Consider the following 23,935-nt stretch of genomic DNA (forward strand, 5'->3'; position numbering starts at 1 on the left):
CTGCAGAGTAATAATCAAAACTCTGGCAGTAGCTCAGCAAAGCAACTGAAAGTTATTTTGACCTTATTAGATCAGATTTTCTTTTAAAACAGACTCATTCCGATGTTCAACAGAGCATTATACAACAAAAGTCCAGACCACCAAACTCTAGACTGCACAACGCTGTGGACATTTACGTCAGGGACAAGAAACAGGGAAATTTAACAGGTAATAAATTAAGCCTCGGAAATGTTTGCAAACTGTATTGATGACCCCAACCTTTATCTCATAAACATAGGACAGCAACATACTTGAGACTAGGAAAGATTTCTTGTTGCCTGATGGACTGCATTGACTTTTATTGTGTTCGGCATGTAGTAGCATCATCCAACTGGTTGCTCAGAGGTTGAGAGGGCAACACATGCAACTTCTGGGTGACCACTTCTAATTGCAAGAAAATGCATAGGTTGCCTGGTGGGAGTCTGTCACAAAACAGTTGTGGGCCAATAAGGACTGACTGCAATTACTCTCAGGAAGATTGGCAACACATCGCAGTCATTGTGTCTCTTTACAATAGGAAACTTGACTCAACCGGTTGCCAGCTGGTTGTACTCAGGCTATACTCTTATATAAATGCAAATTTGCAGAGCACCTATGTCATTTTGCTTCTAAATTAGAATCATGATTCCTAGATACCTAGATTTCTGTTTCAGCTTTAAGAGGTTCTGTCTGGACTCTGAATGTAAGTAGTTAATGTGGATTGTTGTGTGTCTAGACAGTGATCAATTTGTAATATAAGACAACAGATTATCAAAAATTGATCACAATTAATCACTGTATTATCACAAACAGATTGCACGCAATCTCCAACTTGACCCCATTCAATCCCAATAGCTTCTGACAGCAGACTGATCCTGTCTTATTGACCTCCTCTTGCCATCTAGACACACCAAAGTCACCTTTAAGATGACAACTGACTGAGAATGGTCACAGAAAGCATTTCAGAAGCCAGCAGTGGTCCCAGTAGGTCAATATGAACCCAGCAGTGATCAACTAAAGGACAAGCCCAGAGTTCAAGTTCATGCAGAACTTATGAACACAAATCAAAAAGAGAGAGCACTGCCACAGTGCATAGCAATTTGTATGTGCCTCCTGAAGAGTCGGCATTTCTGTCTCCCAAGATTCAATAAAAGTTAGTATTGCAAATTGAAATCTTCTGATTAAATAAAGTGAGTAAAATAATATAACATCCATTAAGTAAAGAATAAAGTCATTAGAGTACAATGCCACCCAGATTACATTTTTTAAATTAACATAATAGGGAAATGCTTACAATGAAACTATGCATAGAACTGTAATTTGTTCAGTACTAAGTTTAATTAGTTTTAATATAATATATACTTGTGATAATTATAGCCCAATAAGCCTTTTTGTGGCTCTGATTAGCTGACTTAATTACTAAATTGTGCTTCAGGAAAGTTGTGATCTTGGTAAATATTGAAAAAGACAAAATGTGTTTACGTTTTCAGTCACCTGGTTGGCTCGGGCCTTTCTATGTGGAGTTTGCAGGTTCTCCCCTTTGCCTCTAGCTTCCAAAAGTCCAAAGCATGGATGTTAGGTTAACTGGTAAAAAAAAATGAGTGTGCATGTATGTTAGATTAAGCCTTTAAGTGCAGCGATATACACTTAAAATAGGTGAAAAATATAACACGAAAAAGGTAAATGTGTATTTAGTGTAAAAAGAAAAAGCACAATGTAAATGCAGTGGCTTACTGCTATATGCTTATAAGAAAATATCCCCATTATGATTTGTCACTTTTTAAATGGAAGTGTTGAATAGAATAGAATAGAATAGAATAGAATAGAATTCAACTTTATTGTCATTGCACATGCACAGGTACAGGGCAACGAAATGCATTAAGGAATAACTGCTTTCAGCCTTTCACTTCTTTTTTCTGCTCCTTTTTCTAGTTTCTTGTGTGGTTCCTTGTCAATGTTGTTTTCCATATTTCTCTTCTCAGTTACTTCCTGTCTTATGTTGTAGGTCACTTTCCTTCTATGTCATGTTGTTCTTTTCCTTTTTTTTTTACTTTGTATATCTTTGTTATTGTTTGCTCAGCCCTGACTGTGTTAACATGTTGCTTCTTTCAGCTGTCCTGTAGTAGTTGCCTGAGTTTTGGTTTTCCTGTTTTCTTTTTGACCAACATCATTGTCCCTGGTTTAGATTGCCTTTTACTGCAGGTAAACAATGGTCGGACTCTGCAACATGACCAAAATTATTAGAACTCTGTGCAAAAACAAAAAAAAAAAATTGTTGACTTCGAAACTGTTGCTTTAAAGACCGGGACCAGATCTGCAACCACAGTCGATTACCCTCTTTAAAGCAACATCAGTGCATTGAGTGGAAATGATAAAGTCAATCCGAGTTGGACCACTTTTGTTTGGAGACAGGTCGCCTCCCACAGGAAACATGTCTGGTTGAGGTTCTGAGTCTCATGTGCTCAAGTTCTACGTGACAAGTTGGTTACTTTTACTACTTGCAATTGACCATCCACTGAAAATACAAATGCAGCCGCTGCAGATGATGCATTTTTCTAGTTGCAACAAGGTTGGCCAGTAATCCTTAAAATAAATCCTCTTATGCTTTGGCCTTACAGTTCTATAATTATTTATTTATTTAGTTAGTTATAAAAATAATAAAATTTCCGTAGAGGAAGAGTAGAGGAAAATAAGGCTAACCCTACCTCTAACTAGACCAATCTAAGTCTGGTGGATATTAAGAGGTTAACCCAAAGGCTTCATAATATTGACACGTCATTGATTTATTCTTTTTTACTTCGTGAGAGTAAAATGGGATAGAGCGGATATGAGACCAGTATGACTATTAATTGTATCCATATAGTTTTTTAACCATACAAAATCACTGATCTTTGTTCAGCCATAAACAATCCATTTCATTTCTGCTGACATAGTTGAGACCAATCTTTAAGTTTTTCAAAACAAATACTCTACACTACTTCTGCATTCTTCATCTTTTCTATTTCATGATTTTCAATGAAGGAGAGCTTTCTTATTTAGATTAGATTAGCCTTTATTGTTTCCTTTGTCTATGCCAGGCAATTGGAGACACATCATAAACTATCATACCATTAAAATCAAACATTTTAAGGCATTAAAGTGAATTTGTACCTGTTTAACTTACAATTTGGTACCTTTTTTTTTGTAACAGAAAGGTTACCAAACTGAGTCGTGATGCCATAACAGATAGTCAATTCAACAGTTGCTCAACAAAATAGTGAAATAGTAATAAATCCACCCCTTGAACCTTAAGCCTTCTTAAAAAATGCAAGCACTGACTGATTCATGAACATATACTTGACACAATGGACCCACTGTAACTGAGATTCAAAGTAAATGCCTAAATACTTTCTTTTATAAATATAGTATCTGAGTCTTTGGTTAACAAACTAAGCTCGCTCTATCATCAGAGAATTTAATCATGTCGCTGTTTGTATACTCATTTCTATAATTCTTTGTTCGTGATATGAAAAGAAGGAGAAAGCTCACGCAGCCCTGTGGAGCTCCTGTACTTATAACCTGTATGTGTGGAAGAGTATAATTAACATTCAGTTGCTGTTGTCTTTTAATTAAAAAGGCCAAGTATCATGTGATCATATAGGGATTTACCTTAATTTGTATCATGGTATTTAACGGTGTATTAGGAAGCATGCTATTAAACACTGAGCTTAGATCCATAAATAATAGCCATGCAGATGCTAACAGCATCGCTAAATGTTTCTTCTTTTCTACTTTAACTCAAATGAGTTATAGCAATAAAAGCATCATCAGTGCTCCTCCCAGAATTACTGTATATCCAAACTGATAGGGATCAAACACCAATTTGTGGTTTTGTTTCTTTTGAGGGTTTTACCCAACTTCAATTACTCTAAAACATGCCTTTGCATAAACATTTCTTAACATTCAGCTTGCATTTGCAACATAATATGATTATTTTCAAAATGTGGCAGGTACGGAAATGTCTATTTTGTGGGAGAGAGTGAAATGGCATCAAGTTGCTATATATATTATTGTTCTGGATAAGTTCAGACTTTATGGGCTTCTTTCACTTTACAGATGGCATCGTGTTTGATGGTCACAGACAATAATGGTCAAAAAAGTGAAATTCAACAACTTGTCCCTCAATGATGAATTACATCAAGCCATTGATTTTAAAGATACCAATGCTTTAAACAAAACCACAGATCAGTATTTTTTTCCTTCAAGATGGTAAGTAGTAATTCATTTCTACATGAGTACAGGTGACACTATAAAGGTTTCATCATCTGGGGAGTATAAAGACTTTCAGGAAATATGAACACAATCTGACATGTAGTTATTTGGATGTTTTCATTAGGAGGATGAAATGATTGAGGAGAGAAACCCATAATGTTTGCTGGCTGGTTTAACAGAGTATAACAAATCTGTAAAACCAGATGTACCCAGCTTTATCTCGATTCCTCTCATGTTCCTGCCTCTCTCTATCTCAGTTTTCCAGCAGATGTGAAGCCGTCACATCTTATCACAGTGTACGTTTTAGTACCTCATGTTTTGAATAATTTGCAACAAAATCACTTTAAACACGACATGAGGAAAAAAAAAGTGCCGCTAAAGGACTGACAGCACAAGATAAAACTAAACATAGCAGGGAGTCTGAGCCTCTGATTGATGCAATTAAACTTGTAAAATGCATTTGGGGAAAACAGACTGTTTGATATTCTGTGTTTGAGTTAGAGGGAAAAAAAGGGGAAAGCATTATGTGTAGCATAATGTAACATCTAGGTCTCACCTGAATCCATTTATTTTTATGCACGCTAATGAGTAAGAGCCACTGTTTTCCAGAAATAACCACAGCCCCGAATGAATAAGCACAAGCAGCAGTCGTCTGGGAATAATTCAGCGCCGTGTACAAGCAAAAGTATGCATGAATGAGCAGTCAGCTGCAGATGTCCAGGAATTATTCACTATCCCAAAGAAACAAGAAACTGCAATCGTCCAGCGTAATCTCAAGTCATCCAGGAATTTTAATCAGTCACAACATAAAAACCACTTGGTGCCAAAACTTCATCCTGCCAAGCTACAGACCTGGGCCTTTTGCAGTGGTTTCTGGCACCATGACATTGGCATTAAATCTTTGGGTCCTATGCAGTATGAGGTGGGGTCTCTGTGGAACAGGCACCCAACAGAAGCTTTAATTAATCAGGAACCTGGAGCTTATGAGCCCAGGTCCAATATCTTGGGCTCTTTGTCATGTTCCTCAAGCCATTGTGCTCAGGGTTTTTGTGGTGTGTCAGAATGCAGTGTTGTGTGAGGGTAGGACACTGCTGATGGGAGTGAATCCACAATACAAAATATTTATGCTAAAGTAACAACTATATGAATGCCAGAACCCAAGGTGTCCCAAAAGAGTAAGATCAGCAGTGTTATTCAGTGTTATTCACTATTATAGTTTGCATTTGCTTCATACATCGAAACATTGTCCAAATTGAGATAAAACAATCCTTTGTTTTGTGCATTAAATTACTAGCATTCTGCTAATGAATGTAGAGTGATGACTTTAGGATTTATAAAAGCATGTGCTGCTTTGTCCATTTCCTCTAAAGTTAAGTAGAAAATAAAAGTATAGTTAAACCACGACAAAAACGTCCATAAGAAACGGATGTTCAGAGGTGATGCTATCAGTTCTCTGTTCTCTGCTGCTTCTCGGTTTATCTCTGAAAATCAAAATGTCAGAAAAGCATGAAGCTATTTAGTCCATAAATTGCACAGAAAGGTGTTGTGGATGAAAAATGGTTACCCTGAAGAATTCACATTTTTGCTCTAGTGCTCCACAGGAATCCATTCTGGACTATTTGATGAGGTCCAGACACTGGAGTGTATCCCTTACTCATCAAGAAACAGAAGCTGTGGTTTTCAGTCCATCAATTACTAAGACAGATCATTTCCAATGACAACTCAACAAACCAAATGAACAGACACAAATTGCAACCTTTCTTGCATTACCCACAAAATGGTAACACGAATCATGTTTTCCATGAGGAGCCACCCACCTCCCTTTATTAATAAGCCCAAGCTGCAACTCCTCCAAGAATATCAGCAGCTAAAACTAAAACTCAAAAAAACAAAAAAGAGACACCAAAAAATGGGCTAACACAAGCTAACGGTATACTAGCTGTGTTGCATATTAAACTGTTCATTTAAAGCAAAACACTTCCTGGAGTTAAATTTTCTGTAAACTGAAGGTAACAGACATGCAACTGTGTTTCCATTAAGACACACACACACACAGACAGACACACACACACACACTTCCCCTCTCCTCCTCTTCCTGCTGAGTGATGATGAAGGGGCTGATGGGAAGGTGTTTCATCACAAAGGAGATCAATGTTGGAGATGACAACACACAACCATATAAACACACACAAACACACACAAACACACTGCATGGCGACACATTTAGGCATAGGTGGTGAGGTACAAACCTGCAACCTCTAACCGATCGATACACACATACACACACATACAGGCGCGCACACACACTCTATGTATGACCTTCCACTCTCAGATCGATAATGGCCGACGTCGCAGAGACATCAGCACTATGAGAGAAGATAAGACAAATATTCTTCCATCTCTAGCTCTCTTCTTTGTGGATTTTTTGTTTGCTTTATGCAGAGCAGTGACCGGGAGGTTTTTATCGGCAGAAAAAGGAGGGATGATCTGATGAGAGATGAGGTGAGTGACCTGGAAAATGATTACTAGGAAAAGGTGGAGGGGGTAGGAAAGCAAATGAAAGCAGTGAAGCAAACCAAACAGACAAAACAAATGAATAAGGTTTGTTCTCTATAATGGGCATTATCTTTATTTACCTCAATTACACAAAGAAAAGCAGACATTTCTTGTCTTCTGTATTACCAGAGTATTTACTTTAGCTTATATTAGTCTAAAAGTAATGAAAGTAAATTAGACCCCTACAGCAAACACTCATTTGCCTTTCTTGAAATGGTAAGTGGACTGGCAGGTATATATTGCTTTTCTGGTCTTATTGACCACTCAAAGTGCCCTCAAGGGCAATTTGGGGCTCAGTTTCTTGCCCAAGGACACTTCAACCTTCCAACTGGTGGATTACCCACTCTACCTCCCGGGCCGCAGCCAGCTGATAATGATGGCTACCTCTTCCTTCTTGAACCTCTTAACATCCATCTGGATGCCAGAAGTACATGGGGGTAGGGATATTATTGGGTTTTATTTCAGCCACACACAATGTAAGTGCATTTTCAGATACAAATAGGGTTAGATTTGTAAGATTTCAAATTAAGTCTCATGCATTTTGGCATTACAGCTCATCTCTTAAAAGCTTTCTGCTTTACTTCTTTCAGGTAAAGATTTTATAAAAGCAACCATCTGAAGGCTAATTCACCACTGATAATGACCCAAACACTGCTGTACTAGTACACTTTAGAGAAAGTCAAAATGACCATACATAATTCTGAATAATTAAAACTCATATATTCTGGGTGCCAAAGGCTTGGATTGCGGTTAGGGCTGACATTAGCCCTCACAGATTTAATCAAATCCAAACTTATCGCTAAATGTGACAGCAGTGAGGTTGTTGAGTTGTTGTCTTTGTCTTCAAACATTTTGCATCCTAGATACAACCAAGGGAAAGAGAAAATGTCGAAGCACCTCTATGTTTATATCTGTGCAAATTAGCTTCTCTATAACTGTGAATTATTTTGGTTTTATTGTTAGATGAAGACGTCTAGCATGACATGCACCTTATCAGACACTTTCACCTGGTGCAACCATAATGCTGCTTCTGCTGGAAAATAAGCCACGTTTCTCTTAGAAGGGCTTGTTTGGCACCAGGTTAGTATGACTCCATTTCTCCCAACAGTTGAAGAATTCAAATTGCAGGTTGTTGAACCTGGTTCATAAGCCAGGTAGACTATCATGACAGTTCTGCTTTGTCCTTTTCTTTCGGCCATACCGGTGCTTTATCACAGTAGTAATGTAGGGTTGACACAAAAGCCCAACACACCTTTGAACTTGCCTCAAGACAAAACATTTGGACAGATAGATAGATCATTAATTAATTACTTTATTTATTTATTTATTAGTTTCGAAGTCTTGGCATTCAGGGGATAAAGAAAGTAATCACTCTGACATAACATCTACAGCATAATGATCAGAGCTAGGTTTGGGGTGTTCATGGATGATTTAGACCTCAGAGGGCTAAAGAACAAAGAAAGGGGCATTTGCAAAAGTTTACTTAGTCTGTTTTAGAAATAGCATCCATCCATCCATCATAGTGCGAGAGGCAGGGTACACAGTGGACACCAAGTGTCCATTTTTCTCTGGGTGAAATCTGGATGGCCAGCCTTCACAAAAACTTCCATAAATGAACAGTGGTGTACATGAAAGAAAGTTAGCAAGAATGTTAAAGCTCCACAAAGAAAAGATTTTCCACTTAGTGTAGTGTTTAATATGAGATGCATTGTGCAACCATGGTTGTCTTTGTCAGTTGTGGGTCTGTCTGAATGAATCAACATAAAGGTGACTTATGTCTGAATGATGGAATGCAATCACTTTTGCAGAATGATGAAGCCAGCAGTGATACAAATAGCTTTAGTATGAATCACAAAGGCTGTTACGATCCCCCGTCTATCTCTCTGTGTGTCTCTTTCCATATCAAACAGGTATTACTGAGCAGAATTTCATTAAATCTCTAGTCCCCCGGTGCTTTGAAGCCTTTTCTGGGCGTCGCCAGGTCGCCTCTCACTGCTGGCTGTGGATTGGAATGACACTCAGCAGACAGATAGCTGCCGTGTCTCAGGTTGTTTTGTTGTGAAGGTGTTGTTTTTAGAGCTGGAACCAATCCTGCCTGTCACTTAAAAAAAGGGAGGAAATGGAAAAGAAAAGAAGAGAATAAGAAGAATGAGGAAAAGATGGAAGGACGAAGGACAGAAGGAAAATGACCAAGGAGAGGAGGTGGATGAGCAGGTGGAAAAGATGAGGATTTTCAGGAGGAGGAGAGGAGGGTCTATGCATGGGAATAAGATGACATGAAGATAATCAAGAAGGAGGAGAGGACGGTGATGGAGGGTCAGGAAGAAAATTGTATTTGTAGAATAAAAGTTGCCCAGGAATCAGTAAAGTATTCTGAAAAATAAAAACTTACTCTATGCAGATTTATTATTTGTTTGATTGACACAATCCAATTATAAACTTAAAAAAAAGGACAATGATAGGGTTCCAGTTCATTTAAACACCACTTATTTAGCATTTATAAATAAAAGTATGAATAAGTGCTTTTCCATTGAAAAATACTTTGGAAGCTGTGTACAATGCAGATAAAAGGAACGTAAAACGTAGAAAATGCTTAAACATTTAAGTATTATGTGTTACAACAACAACTACTTTCAACAACAGTATGAATGCATTTAGCAGTTTAAGGTATAGTTTCAAAATCAAGATTTAAAGAATTTCCGCTCTTTCTTCATTTGTATTACTGAGCTCAGTCTGGACGGTTATCCAGTCCAGACTGGAGGCTGATTCAACACACAGACTTTATACTTTGTGGAATATGAAGATAAGGATTTTCTTCCTATTAAAAAACAAAAACCAGGGCCATGTGCAAAGGTTTTTTTTTTTTTTTCAAGACAATCAGTCCAACAGTCATTCCTAGGACAGACAGACAGACAGACAGACAGACAGACAGACAGACACACACACACACACACACACACACACACACACACACACACACACACACACAGAGGCACTTTTTTCTTCTGCTCTAAGGGGAACACTTAATATGTATCTCTACCTGTCTCTCACACATCGTCTCTCATCTGTTCCTAACAGGCTAGAGGATGGAAGAGGAAAGAAAGCTACAGTCACCATAGCAACAGACATCACCGCCCTATACACACCCTCCTACACACACGAGTTGTAGCGTGGGGGTGGAGTGTTGGCACGTGTGTGTGTGGGGAGAGAGAGAGCAGAGGTGATGGAGTAAAAGCATTTCTCTGTGTGTGTGTAACAAAGTGTGTGTGTGTCTGTGTTGTGTGATGGGTTTGCTAAGGTCACACGTTCAGTGTGGAATACAAATCTGTCATGGCTGACACACTTCCTCCTCTCCCTCTCACTCGCTCTGCCCTTCGCTTGACCCTACCTTTTCTTAATCTCTCCTTTTTCTTCCTCTCTTCCCCTCTCTCCTTCCATCCCTTCCTCCCTCCCTCCCTCTCTCTCTCTTTTTCTCTCACACCAGCTGATTGAATTTCATCTCTTATCCCCTCACTTTTTTGAATTCCCATTTCTCTTTTTCCTTCCTCCCCCACTCTTTCCATTCATCTCGATCCTCTCTTTCTACCTCTTTTCCACCCGCCACCTGGATACGATCTGGGATGGCTTTTTCCTCTCTACTGCGATCTTTCCACTTGCAGAAAAAGCAAAAGGTTACAAAGGGAACCCAGTGATTTTAGCCCGCGTTGGCTCAAATATGGCAAAAAAGAAAATTGCATATTTAGAAGCCTTTTCAGGCCCTGCTCCACACAGCTGTTACTGAGCCATTTTTGTTTTGAATGACATTTAAAAAGCTGATGTTTTAGGGTCTCTGTTAAAGAGAGTTTATGGAAAGTTACTTGAGATTAGATGTAATAGTATTTTTCTAGTGTAGTCTGACTTAATCTGAGTGTATGGCGTATCATCTCAGACCTGACTGAGATATGATTGAAAAGGATTCTTGATCATCTGCACGTAAACAGCTGCCGTTGAAGCTCCAGCTGCTGACAACATCGACAAAAGCAGGCAAATCTTCTGCTTCACATTTCTTGTTTGTTAATCACGTTGCTTGTACTGTGTTCAGCTCCAATCTCACCCTTCCCCTGACCTCAGCCTGACCTTACCCTTACTGTAAACTCACTCTAACATAAATCTAAACAAAAGCAACCCTTCACACTGACCTTAATCTTACACTAATGTAAAAGGGGATTAACAAGTCAACTGCAGGTTTAATCCTGGATAAATCGACGTGATAACACATACCGGACACTTAACCTGCTCTGACAAAGGTTATGTTTGAGTTGTGCAGGTACAAAACCACCAAGAACTGATCAATTACTACTCCAGACAGAGTCACAATGCCTGGGAAATCCCTTGACTCTCAGTGGGCAGATAGTAGTATGTCTATATTTAAAATTTGCTTTTCTCTGACAAGCGTTAATAAGAAAAAAGATTATTAACAACAAATGTAACTGTTACCATTTCCCTAATGCTCCAAACAATTTTAAAGATTTTTTTTTGCTTTCTATTTTTTAAATTTGCACTCAGAAATTTTTTCTTTTTTTCCCCCTTTTTTGCACTTCTCCAAAATACTTAATACTGGGTTTAGTAGTTTTATGATTTGGGTTGCTGCCTGTTATGTTTTAGACCTCAGAGGGATAAATATTGGGTAATGTATCTGTAACAGAAGGACCCAACGCACACAGTGTTGCCAGACAGGTGATTGTTTATTCACGCTGTCTCTTCAATCCCTCTGCGGGTGCAGCTTTTCTGCTGCCTTACTTTAGTTCAGCACAGCACAGCTCTCTTGTCAGGCCCTGGTATCCTACCATGATTAGATGATGGAGATGTGCTTTGCTGGTCAACCTCCCCTGACACCACACCCTGAACCCACTGCTCCACCCCTCCCTGGCAGCTGAGCTACAAACCACACCTCACCACAGTATTATCCTGGAACTATATAGTATTTTTTCTATTAAACATCGAGTCACAGACCATTGGTTTTTTGCTAAAAAGCTGTGTTTCTTTCTATTTGTTCGTAGCTTTTCCAGATGAAAAGCAAACTGTTTTACCAATAAGTTGTTCAGTTTCCAGTAGACCTGTCCATATATGTCATGTTCTACAAATACCTAGGAAATTATGTGAGCTGATAGCCAGCGACAGTGAAGGCAGACAAGGAGAGGATATCCTGCATATGCTGAACTTCACAACAAATATTACTGAAATTAACTTTACCCAAATTCTGACTGTAGCCAACTTGAAAATGATGCCTCTTAATTCCAACCATAACCTTAGCAAAACACAGAGATCCCAAAAAAGAAGACACAATGCCAAGCTGTATCAGGGTTGTTACAGGTGAACAGTCAGAGTATTTTCATCTGAGACTTGATTTATTATCTTTTTTTTTCTCAACAGTTTCTTCTCTTTTTTGTAAGTGGCTGAGAAGCAAACAAATCAGCTAGCCACTGGTAAAGACCAAGAGGTCAGCTGTTATGTAGCAAATCAGGGCAATCAAACAGCTTGGTAAAACAAATAAAGACAGCATGCCAAGCAAAAGCACCTAATGAGAGCGATTTGGTGTCAGGATTTATGGCAAAGAGAAAACAGTCTGAGCCAGCATGAAGGTATACGAAATTGAAAAACAGCAGACTACAAGCTAAATGAAAAACAACTGAGTTACTTAAAGAGTAAAAAAAGGCATAGAGCAGGAAAAGATAAAAAGAAGGGAGACATTTAAAGAACAAAAGAAGCAATTAAAAAGAAAAGAAGGGGACCAATTACATGTTGTGAGGATAGCAGACAGCAGGGACATATGAAATAAAAGGAGCCAATAACAATTGAAAATGAAAGGGAAGTAGGCAAACACGAGGAAACAATGAAAAGTGTGTGCTGTCATCCTGACCTTCAAGCTGTAATAACATACATTTGCGATGCAGAGCAGAGTCTAGTGTTTTACCCACTTTAGAGGACATACTGACATTTTTTTTCCCAAAGACTTATCTAAATTTTACTTTAAGATAGATAGATAGATAGATAGATAGATAGATAGATAGATAGATAGATATTTCACAATAAATTACAGAGCGAATTCCAGCAACCTTTTGCTAATGGTTGGGAAATATGCATCTTTCTCTAGTAAATTGGTTGCTGACTGGTGCCTTGGGACTGTTTGACTAAAAGTAAATTTAAATTAAACCTTAAAACTTTTAATGGACTTTTTGTCTCTCTATAAAATGTGGTTCCCAGCAATGCAAATCTGTTAACGTTTTGTGCTCACAATGTTGATAATGTATGAACACACACACACACACACAGTACTTGCATCTCTTGTACTTATTTTGTGGGAACTCATCTGTTCCCAGAAGGGAGGTAGGGCCCCACCATGTCACATGTTAAAGAGATTTATGGCCCAAAATAAGAATGCACACAGTGACAGAAGCTGCATTCAACTGGAATCTGTGACAAATTTCAATAATTAACAACTAATGAAAGAGCAGTTGACTGTGTGTATGTGAAATAAAATGTTGAAACAGTTTAACATATTTTCTTTCTTGCCCTGAACTTTATAATACTGGTAAATTTCTGCATGTGGAAACAAAAGAAGGGAGATGTTAAAAAGAGGGGTGAAGGATGCCTGGACTGACATGGAAGATAAACTGTGGATTATGGAAGAATTAAACTGTCCAACAAGAGATTCTGACAGAGAGGAGAGGAAAGGTGAATGGATAGGTGTGAATAATTACAAGAAAATGAGAGAGGACAAAGTAATAAAAGAGACTGGTGGAATGAAGACATGACTGAACTGCAGTTTAGATCCTGATCCAGAGTTTAGATTGCATCCACACCAGGATTTAACTGAGACTGTACTGCAGAGAGGGGTAAGAGAGGACTGAGGAGACTGTAAAACAGAGACCGGGAGATAAGTGTGATATCTTTTTTGTCTTTTCTACTCATGTATGAAGCCATTATCATACACACCAAATAAAGAATTCACACCATCAACCTCTGTCGACCCCTATTTGTCTCTCTCAGATATTCCCACTGATTGCCAGCATATATTAACACAAAAATAAAGTGCACTAAAAAAAAAAAAAACTAGAGAATAATAGGATTTTATGTCATTTTCTCAAGAAGGACACTTGATATTTTAGATAGAAATGATTGTGGTTGAATACGTAATGAGATTTTTTAACTACTTTATATATTTTCAAGGTGGCATAAAAACTGCAGCAGCACTTGTGAGAAAAAGTTAGGTTTATGTTCATTATGTTAAGTTTCCCACTAAATTGGTGGTGTTTATGGCAGTTTACCATTAAGCTGCATTGTTGTGCATAATAGGTCACATATGTCATGTATGATTGAGAAACACACTGACACATTGAATTGTCTGTAAGTTTAGTGAAGAAAAGTGTCGATTTTACACAATAAAGGAGCTAGTTGACTGACCAGCAAGTCACAATCACATTATAAAAGATGGACACGCTAATGTGTCTACCCATTGGTTTGTGAACTTCTATTTTGAAGCTTCAAGAAAAGTGTTTTTGCCATTGCCACCTGGAAGCTACGGGGATCTTTTGCACTGTCTGTTGTCACCATTATCTATTAAATATCTACAGGACAAGCTTGACCCTATAGATGGCTAGCTAGTGCAGTCATATAGCATCATATAGTCAAGGTTGGTATCATACAATTCAATATCATCTGGTGGGAAGCAACCTGTCTCCAAACAGTTATGTTAAGATTGAGACTGACTGCAGTCATTCTCAGATAGACTGGAAAAGGTTTGTAAATAATGAGGACTGCAGGTTGCCAACATGTTACAATCAATGGACTTTTTGCCACCTGCTCATATTACAGTTATATTCCTATAATAAAGCAAGCTAGGCAAGGGCTTATATCGCGTTGCAGTTAGAGCACCATCCTGGCTAGCTAAGATTAGCAAAAAGACGGATATCTTAAGGTTGTTTTTGATGCTCAAACAAAACAAAATTCCTTCCATGAATTGACTTATAAAGTTGCTGGTCACATTCCAGTTTGATGAAATTTCTAAACAACAGCTAGTTAAGTTTCCATATTAGGTAGTAACAAATGTGCTAATGAAAGGGTAAAATATCTTTTACTTAGTTATACTAAGAGTATGGAAAGCTGGCTCTTTATATTAATGCTGTGAAAGAGAAAAAATGAGAGGTTCAAATTGTGTCTTTATTCAGAGAGCATCACCACCTGCATTTATTCTGCATTAATGAAACCACTTAGCTGCACTACATGTGAGTGTGTGTTCTGGAATTTTCCTTGAGTGAACAACATATTTGCGTAAATGCACGCTGAGAGCAATTTTGAGTGTGTGAGAGAACAAAACCATTAGTGTGTGTGTGTGTGTGTGTGTGTGTGTGTGTGTGTGTGTGTGTGTGTGTGTGTCAGAGAAGAGTCACTCCAAGTATCAAGAGGCCTGGCATCGTCAAGGGTAACAAGGTGGTATGCTGACAATCACACCCGGCCCCATACACACACATACACACACACCCGCCGTGAGTTCTCTTGGGAATGTCTGATTGGCCGCTGTGAGCCTGCTGGGAAGCTTGGTTCCCGTGACGATAGCAACCAAGTGATAACACCAACCATCTGACCCTGTTAATGTCTGAGTGTGTGTCGCCATCTGTGCTGCTGGCTTAGGGGAGAAGCAACGCACCGAACAGTGATTAAAGTCAAGACAAAGAAAGAAAGAACAAAAGAAAGAAAAGACAGAGCAGGTTAGATGAAGGCATACAGGTGACAGTGCAGGTAACAGGTGACGAGAAGTATTCACGTGTTTTGTCTTATGCTATTAATCTCAAAATATTTCAACCTCTTGGAGTCAATATAATATAAATGCTCTCTCCTGCTGAAGCACCTGTTAAAAACAAACATGTTTATTATTTTAAAAATACTAAATATATTTTGACCTACAAAGAAACTGATTTCTTTCCTGTGCAAAGCAGCAATTCACCAAGTAGGAAACAAATATACAATGTGCTGCTATTGGTTGTAATTTCCAATCAAAAGAAAATGAGGTAATGTTAAAACCTACACTGTAAAAAAATGTAATATAAAAGTATGTTACTGTGTATTTTACAGTTTTGTATTGTTCTTCTAGAATATCATTAAACTTACATATATAGACTGTGATTTTAAATTTCAAATGTAAATCAACATAAAATCACTGTAAATGTAATAAAAGATAATTTTCTTGTTTTTTAAATATATTTGTCTGTACATATGCATATGTCTGGCTCGGACACTCTCGGTCGTTGTGTCCTTGGGCAAGACACTTCACCTACCACCTCCTGGTGATGGCCAGAGGGGAATTATAAAGTGGAATTGTAAAGCGCTTTGAGGGTCTCAAAAAGCGCTATATGAATGCAATCCATCATTATTTAAACCAACTGTTAACTGTATATTTCTGTACATTTAAGTATTATTATTCATATTGCCGCATTCATTGACCTTGTTTATAGGTAATTTCATTGTTTGATCACATTAAAATGTACCTAATTTAATGTTTAAAAGCACTTAAAAAAGGCAAAATCCCATGTAAAATTAGGGCAACAAACTGTATTGTCATTACTGAAAATAACTGTATTTTCATGAGAAAGTTATTTTATGGTATTATTTTGGCGCCCCAGCTGCCGGAATATTACTGTTTTTTTAGGAAATTTTTTTTACGGTGTAGCATTGGTTTTTCTCTGACCAAAGTCAAGAACTGGATGTCCAAACTTAAAGTGAATGAATGTGAAACGAAAAGAATTATAATGAAACACTTTCCCCCCAGCACCAGCATACCGTTGATCTTTGATCTAGGCCAGGTTTAATATAAAAATGTAAACAAGTCTGCAGTGTTTTATTTAGCTTATACAGTGGGGCAAAAAAGTATTTAGTCAGCCACCGATTGTGCAAGTTCCCCCACCTAAAATGATGACAGAGGTCAGTAATTTGCACCAGAGGTACACTTCAACTGTGAGAGACAGAATGTGAAAAAAAAAATCCATGAATCCACATGGTAGGATTTGTAAAGAATTTATTCGTAAATCAGGGTGGAAAATAAGTATTTGGTCAATAACAAAAATACAACTCAATACTTTGTAACATAACCTTTGTTGGCAATAACAGAGGTCAAACGTTTACTATAGGTCTTTACCAGGTTTGCACACACAGTAGCTGGTATTTTGGCCCATTCCTCCATGCAGATCTTCTCGAGAGCAGTGATGTTTTGGGGCTGTCGCCGAGCAACACGGACTTTCGACTCCCGCCACAGATTTTCTATGGGGTTGAGGTCTGGAGACTGGCTAGGCCACTCCAGGACTTTCAAATGCTTCTTACGGAGCCACTCCTTTGTTGCCCGGGCAGGTGTGTTTTGGATCATTGTCATGTTGGAAGACCCAGCCTCGTTTCATCTTCAAAGTTCTCACTGATGGAAGGAGGTTTTGGCTCAAAATCTCACGATACATGGCCCCATTCATTCTGTCCTTAACACGGATCAGTCGTCCTGTCCCCTTGGCAGAAAAACAGCCCCATAGCATGATGTTTCCACCCCCATGCTTCACAGTAGGTATGGTGTTCTTGGGATGCAACTCAGTATTCTTCTTCCTCCAAACACGACGAGTTGAGTTTATACCAAAAAGTTCTACTTTGGTTTCATCTGACCACATGACATTCTCCCAATCCTCTGCTGTATCATCCATGTGCTCTCTGGCAAACTTCAGACGGGCCTGGACATGCACTGGCTTCAGCAGCGGAACACGTCTGGCACTGCGGGATTTGATTCCCTGCCGTTGTAGTGTGTTACTGATGGTGACCTTTGTTACTTTGGTCCCAGCTCTCTGCAGGTCATTCACCAGGTCCCCCCGTGTGGTTCTGGGATCTTTGCTCACCGTTCTCATGATCATTTTGACCCCACGGGATGAGATCTTGCGTGGAGCCCCAGATCGAGGGAGATTATCAGTGGTCTTGTATGTCTTCCATTTTCTGATGATTGCTCCCACAGTTGATTTTTTTCACACCAAGCTGCTTGCCTATTGTAGATTCACTCTTCCCAGTCTGGTGCAGGTCTACAATACTTTTCCTGGTGTCCTTCGAAAGCTCTTTGGTCTTGGCCATGGCGGAGTTTGGAGTCTGACTGTTTGTGGCTGTGGACAGGTGTCTTTTATACAGATGATGAGTTCAAACAGGTGCCATTCATACAGGTAACGAGTGGGGGACAGAAAAGCTTCTTACAGAAGACGTTACAGGTCTGTGAGAGCCAGAGATTTTCCTTGTTTGAGGTGACCAAATACTTATTTTCCACCCTAATTTACGAATAAATTCTTTACAAATCCTACCATGTGAATTCATGGATTTTTTTTTCACATTCTGTCTCTCACAGTTGAAGTGTACCTCTGGTGCAAATTACTGACCTCTGTCATCATTTTAAGTGGGGGAACTTGCACAATCGGTGGCTGACTAAATACTTTTTTGCCCCACTGTAGATATATCTAAAATCTGGTCATTCATGTATCACTTAGATATAGAAAAATGCCTTTATTTCTTCCAGACTTCACTGCTGTTGTCCATGTGAGCCTTGCCACTGATCAGTTAGTGATCCCAAACACTCGTGTGGTCAGTAATGGTGATCATGTCTTTGCAGTTCAACTTTTTCTACTATTATACCACCACTGATGTGAAGGTTTTATCTAAGTAGTGACACCATTCATACCACAGCCTCAGTGCTGTTATTAATGGTGACAAGGCTTTAGTGACATCTGCAGGCAACAAAGCCACTGCAACAAATATAATAGGCCCTCAAGTGTTGTCCAAGCAAGAGCAACACAGGTACTAGAATGTATAAAGATACTCTGAATGCAGTGTTGGGAAGGTTACTTTTAAAAAGTATTTCACTACAGATTACAGAAACATGCCCCAAAATGTATTTTGTAACGTATTCCGTTACGTTACTCAATGAGAGTAACGTATTCTGAATACTTTGGATTACTTAATATATTATCATGCATTTTACAACTACATGAATGTGCTATTGCTGTGTGATTTATTACTATTACTGAAGGTCCGCGACTCCGAACTGTAGTAAAGGGACCTCTGGCTAATACGTTGGGTTCTGTGTCGGGCTCGTAGCCGAAAAATAGCTTTACTTTGTTGTGTGGGTCAACTTTGCTAGCGAGAGACAGAGAGAGGCGTTGAAAGACTGCTCCAACGGAACTTATTGTTTCGGAGGAAAACACGAACACGGTGTACAGTCGAGTCTTAATAGCTTACTTACAACTGGGCTCGTCAGGCACTCTGCTTGGCTGCAGTGGTTATTATTATATTTACATGCTTCCAGCTCCCGTTTCTGCTCAATGACAACTCGTACTTTTCCACTCCCCTTTTTCTCCCTCCTCGCGCTCACAGACACATAACGGGTATGGCAGTCCATTCTCCCTGCAGCACGGACTACACTGCCCATGAGGTTACATTCTTTAGGGCTATGCCTGTAACACTCTGCCTGTTAGCTTAGCACAACAACAACAACAAAAAGGCGCTCTCTCAACCAGGAAACACACAGTCGCAGAGAGCGCGCGTCACCGCGTAAGCATGGCAACCGTAACGCTGCCGCCTGGAACAACAGAACATAGCTGTCAAACAAAACCCAAACAGTCCTGACCCGCCACAATATGAAACAGGAAAATACTGCCGTGTAATCCATTTATTTCAACAAAGTAACTGTATTCTAAATACCACCTTTTTAATGGTAACTGTAACGGAATACAGTTACTCATATTTTGTATTTTAAATACGTAACAGCGGTACATGTATTCCGTTACTCCATCAACACTGTCTGAATGCAGCTGTAGGTTGACCAGCAGAAGTGCAGAGGCCAGTATTTATGGACTGGTATCATAGATTAGGTCAAGAAGTTCTACAGTTTCACTACCACGTATGCTCACTGATTCCATCTTGGATTATTCGATTGTAACTGCTCAAACTTTTGCAGTGAGAAGTCTGACTATCTAAAAATTTTGACTGGAAACCTGGGATTTACCACTTCCCACTTCAAATGGATTTCATAATTAGTTTTAACATCCATCCATCCATCCGTTTTCTTCCGCTTATCCGGGGCCAGCAGAGAAGCCCAGACCTCCCTCTCCCCAGCCACCTCCTCCAGCTTGTCTGGGGGAACACCAAGCTATTCCCAGGCCAGCCGAGAGATATAATCTCTCCAGCGTGTCCTCGGTCTGCCCAGGGCCTCCCACCGGTGGGACATGCCTGGAAAACCTCACCCAGGAGGGGCCCAGGAGGCATCCTTGTCAGATGCCTGAACCACCTCAACTGACTCCTTTCGATGTGGAGGAGCAGCAGCTCCACTCTGAGCCCCTCCCGAAATTGAGAGCTTTGCTTTTACACTCAGCTCTCTCTTCACCACAACAGACCGGTACAGCGTGCGCATCGCTGCAGCCGCTGCACCGATCCGTCTGTCGATCTCCCACTCCTCCACTTGGGGCAAGAACTCATCCCTGACCCGGTGTGGGCACTCCACTAGTTATAACAGAAAATGATAATTGTAGAAGACACATGGCAGACTCGAACATATCCTTGCACTTTCAAATTCTTTCTTTTGTTTCTGTTGTCATCACTTACACACCTATCAGCTACCAGCCACACATACACAACAACAACAACTCAGGACCGAGGTCCTTTTTATGCAGGGAGACGTGATTACTGATGGCGCTCCGATGTGTCAGCCTGCCCTGCCGCCTCGCCAAAAACCACGCCCACCACACTAATCTGTGAAAGTACTGTTAGCATAAGACGTCTAACCTCTAACAGCTAATTACAAAAAGGGGAGAAGTGGCGCTCTCTCTTGCTTGGTTCTCTTCCACAGTGTGCCTTTTGTCCTGTCACCCTCCCTCCTAACCGGTCATGTCAGATGGCTCCTCCTCAGACAGCCTGGTCCTGCCGGAGGCTTCTTCCTGTTAAAAGGGAGTTTTAACTTCCCACTTTAACCAAGTATTATTGAAGCTCCTCGGAGCAACTACTGTTGTGATGTTGTGCAAAATAAAAAAAATTAAATTGGAATGTAGAATAGCTGTTTCAGTAAAGTCTGCTCTATTTTCCTTTTCCTAATACCACATATATATATATATATATATATATATATATATATATATATATATATATATATATATATATACATATATATATATATGGGTCTATCTATATATTATAGAGAGTACACCTTGGCTGGTTCTGTGGAGAACAGCTGGTTTATTCTCCTGCCTTCTATCTCTCTGGTGTACCCCCTCAAGCGGCTGGCCAAGGCTGTGAGTCTTTGCTTGGCAGTTTCCAAGGCCTCATGTATGGACAGTTTCCTGTACTTCTTAGGCACCTTCCTCTTCGCGCCTTTCTGCAACTCTGATAGTTGGCTAACCTCCCTCCATGCTACCTTGATCTTAGCCTCTAGCCTCCTTCTCCATGGAGGGTACTGCCCCTTGTGGCTGTTCAACTTGAAGCCAAGCATCTCACTGATCACTGCTGCCATATTGTAGATCAGCTTGTTAGTGTCAGTAATCGTGGCTGTAGGTATCGTCCGTAGTGCTGCATTAACATCATCTAGCAGACCTTCTGAGGGTACTTCATAAAAACTTGGTAACCGGCCACGGGGGGTCGAGGTTTCAAGCTTGGCCATGATCCTATCTTTCAGGTCAGTTCCTCTCGCACTCAACAATCCTTCTCCTATCGCACTTGGTACCCAATCTCGGGTGGGGGTGATGATATCTCCCCCCTGACCTGGCGTCCTGGCTCCCCCTTGCCGTAGCATTTTTTATGTTGTACCTCGTCAATCTCTAGCTGTGATAGCAGTCCCTTCTTTCGAATGTTGGAACACTGAGCTACTAGTTGTTTCGCCGTCATTGTGGATGTTGGGTATCGAAGAATCCATAGGTCCCTCATCCTACAGGGAGTGCAGAATTATTAGGCAAATGAGTATTTTGTCCACATCATCCTCTTCATGCATGTTGTCTTACTCCAAGCTGTATAGGCTCGAAAGCCTACTACCAATTAAGCATATTAGGTGATGTGCATCTCTGTAATGAGAAGGGGTGTGGTCTAATGACATCAACACCCTATATCAGGTGTGCATAATTATTAGGAAACGTCCTTTCCTTTGGCAAAATGGGTCAAAAGAAGGACTTGACAGGCACAGAAAAGTCAAAAATAGTGAGATATCTTGCAGAGGGATGCAGCAGTCTCAAAATTGCAAAGCTTCTGAAGCATGATCATCGAACAATCAAGCGTTTCATTCAAAATAGTCAACAGGGTCGCAAGAAGCGTGTGGAAAAACCAAGGCGCAAAATAACTGCCCATGAACTGAGAAAAGTCAAGCGTGCAGCTGCCAAGATGCCACTTGCCACCAGTTTGGCCATATTTCAGAGCTGCAACATCACTGGAGTGCCCAAAAGCACAAGGTGTGCAATACTCAGAGACATGGCCAAGGTAAGAAAGGCTGAAAGACGACCACCACTGAACAAGACACACAAGCTGAAACGTCAAGACTGGGCCAAGAAATATCTCAAGACTGGTTCTTCTAAGGTTTTATGGACTGATGAAATGAGAGTGAGTCTTGGTGGGCCAGATGGATGGGCCCGTGGCTGGATTGGTAAAGGGCAGACAGCTCCAGTCCGACTCAGACGCCAGCAAGGTGGAGGTGGAGTACTGGTTTGGGCTGGTATCATCAAAGATGAGCTTGTGGGGCCTTTTCGGGTTGAGGATGGAGTCAAGCTCAACTCCCAGTCCTACTGCCAGTTTCTGGAAGACACCTTCTTCAAGCAGTGGTACAGGAAGAAGTCTGCATCCTTCAAGAAAAACATGATTTTCATGCAGGATAATGCTCCATCACACGCGTCCAAGTACTCCACAGCGTGGCTGGCAAGAAAAGGTATAAAAGAAGAAAAACTAATGACATGGCCACCTTGTTCACCTGATCTGAACCCCATTGAGAACCTGTGGTCCATCATCAAATGTGAGATTTACAAGGAGGGAAAACAGTACACCTCTCTGAACAGTGTCTGGGAGGCTGTGGTTGCTGCTGCACGCAATGTTGATGGTGAACAGATCAAAACACTGACAGAATCCATGGATGGCAGGCTTTTGAGTGTCCTTGCAAAGAAAGGTGGCTATATTGGTCGCTGATTTGTTTTTGTTTTGTTTTTGAATGTCAGAAATGTATATTTGTGAATGTGGAGATGTTATATTGGTTTCACTGGTGAAAATAAATAATTGAAATGGGTATATATTTGTTTTTTGTTAAGTTGCCTAATAATTATGCACAGTAATAGTCACCTGCACACACAGATATCCCCCTAAAATAGCTAAAACTAAAAACAAACTAAAAACTACTTCCAAAAACATTCAGCTTTGATATTAATGAGTTTTTTGGGTTCATTGAGAACATGGTTGTTGTTCAATAATAAAATTATTCCTCAAAAATACAACTTGCCTAATAATTCTGCACTCCCTGTATTCATGTAACCCCTTCCGCCAGGGTTACTTGCGTAGTAGCATTCCAACAATGCCCTGTTTTCGTCTCTTGCCCACCGATGCCTTCTTGTTCCAGTAGCCCACTTCTCGTCAGGGTGCCCTGGTTCCTCAACACCTGACGCGGACCTTGTTGACCTGGGCGACGTCCGAGCCGGCATGCCTTCATATTTATCTGTCTTGCTCAGCTGCTATATATATATATATATATATATATATACATTAGGGGTGCAACGATACACAAAATTCACGGTTCGGTTCGGTTCGATACTTTGGTGTCACGGTTCGATATTTTTTCGATACAAAAAAAATGTTCATGCCTTTTTAATTTGTCATTTATTAAAATTATAAATATATATTTTAACTCAAAGGTACAGTTTTTAAATTTAACCCTAACCCTTGTGCGTGTTTTTTATTTTGACAGCGAATGCGCACCTGCGGACCACTTATGTGCAGCCCTGGTTATTTAGCTGGTCATATTGCAGCCACAGAAATTATTTTGTCCATGAAACCATAAAGCTGCACTTTCTTTTTGCCTTATAATCTGATTTGTCATAACTTCTCCGTTTTG

The 23,935-nt window shown here is 39.9% G+C and overlaps 1 protein-coding gene across 2 annotated transcripts in view; it reads right to left on the reverse strand.

Moving 5' to 3' along the window:
* Nucleotides 1-23,935, reverse strand: part of dcc (DCC netrin 1 receptor) — a 409,341-nt gene that overhangs the window by 157,570 nt on the left and 227,836 nt on the right. The window lies entirely within an intron of this gene.

This window comes from Simochromis diagramma, unplaced genomic scaffold (assembly GCF_900408965.1).
Source record: "Simochromis diagramma unplaced genomic scaffold, fSimDia1.1 OVJJ01000596.1, whole genome shotgun sequence".
In the NCBI taxonomy this organism is placed as follows: domain Eukaryota; kingdom Metazoa; phylum Chordata; class Actinopteri; order Cichliformes; family Cichlidae; genus Simochromis; species Simochromis diagramma.